Below are 1,693 nucleotides of genomic sequence, written 5' to 3' on the forward strand. Positions count from 1 at the left end.
ACCGGACCCAACCAATTTTTTGTGTTTTTAGTAGAGACGAGGTTTCACTGTGTTAGCCAGGATGTCTCAATCTCCTGACCTTGTGATCCGCCCGCCTCGGCCTCCCAAAGTGCTGGGATTACAGACGTGAGGCACTGCACCCGGTCTATTATATCTTTATATAGCCAATATTCACTCAGACTTACCCACATATCTACCTATTCCATTGCTCTTCTTTCTTTTCAGTATCTCTGGGCTTTCAGCTGAGACTATTTCCCTTCTGTCTGAAAAAATACACCTAAGTGTTTTATTTAGCCTAGGTATACTGTTAAGAAATTCTCTTACCTTTGTTTGGAAATACCTTTATTTCACCTGTTTGAAGAATATTTTTGCTGGGTGTAGAATTCTGTTTTCACAGTTATTTTCTTTCAGCACTTTCAGCATTTTCGAAGGTATGCCATTGTCCTCTGGTTTCCTTTTTGTTTGTTGAGAGTTGTTGAAGTCAACTCTGTCTATTATTGCTCCTTTGAAGTCCTTCTGTCTTTTTCTATGAATACTTTTAAGATTTTCTTTATTTTATACTTTTAAACCTTTGAGTATGCAGTGTCTAAGCGTAGTTTGTTTGTTTAACTATTCTGATATAGCTTTCTAGCACTTCTTAAGTCTATAGCTGGGTGTCTTTGATTCGTCTTGGAAAATCCTCACTCACTACCTCTTCAAATACTGTATTTCTGTCCCATTTTTTCTCACACTTTAATTTCTACAAGTCTCATTCTATATATGTAAATACTTTTCTCAATAGCCCTTTTACCTCTAATGCTGTTTTTTAAATTTTCCACCCTTTTTTCTATCTCTACTTCAGCCTAAATATTTTCTTCCAATCTATCTTCTGATAGTCTAATTCCTCTTCAACTCTCTGTACTGTGTTGTTATGCAATCCCACGAAGTCTTAATTTTAGTCAATGAATATTTTTTGTTTTGGAATTTTCATTAGCTCTTTTAGTGCTTTTCAGTCTTTTGCTAAATTTCCCAATTATTTTGTTTTTTTTTTTTAATTGTTTGAACATATTAAACACAGTTAAAGTACAGGTCTGTTAACCATCATTTAAAAAATGGTTTCATGGGCCAGGCCCGGTCACCCACTAAGCCTGGTCACCCACTAAGCTCAACTAACTAACAGCGGACCTCTCAGCAGAAGCTCTGCAAGCCAAAAGAGATTGGGGGCCAATATTTAACATTCTTAAAGAAAAGAATTTCCAAGCCAGAATTTCATATCCAGCCAAACTAAGCTTCATGAATGAAAGAGAAATAAGTTCCTGTTCCAGACAAGCAAATGCTGAGGGAATTTGTCACCACAAGGCCTGCATTGCAAAAGCTCCTGAAGGAAGTACTAAATATGGAAAGGAAAATCCATTACCCATGAACAAGTCTGCAAAATAACCAGCTAGCATCGTGAGAACAAGATCAAATTCACATATAATAATACTAACCTTAAATGTAAATGAGCTAAATGCTCCATTTAAAAAACACAGAATGGTAAACTGGATGAACAGCCAAGACCCATCAGTATGCTATATTCAAGACACCCATCTCTCATGCAAAGACAAACATAGGCTCAAAATAAAGGAAGGGAGAAAAATCTACCAAGCAAATGGAAAACAGAAAAGTAGCTGGGTTGTGATCCTACTTGAAAACAGACTTTAAACCAACAAAG

Source organism: Mandrillus leucophaeus, unplaced genomic scaffold, assembly GCF_000951045.1.
Source record: "Mandrillus leucophaeus isolate KB7577 unplaced genomic scaffold, Mleu.le_1.0 Scaffold233, whole genome shotgun sequence".
NCBI classification, from domain to species: Eukaryota; Metazoa; Chordata; class Mammalia; order Primates; family Cercopithecidae; genus Mandrillus; species Mandrillus leucophaeus.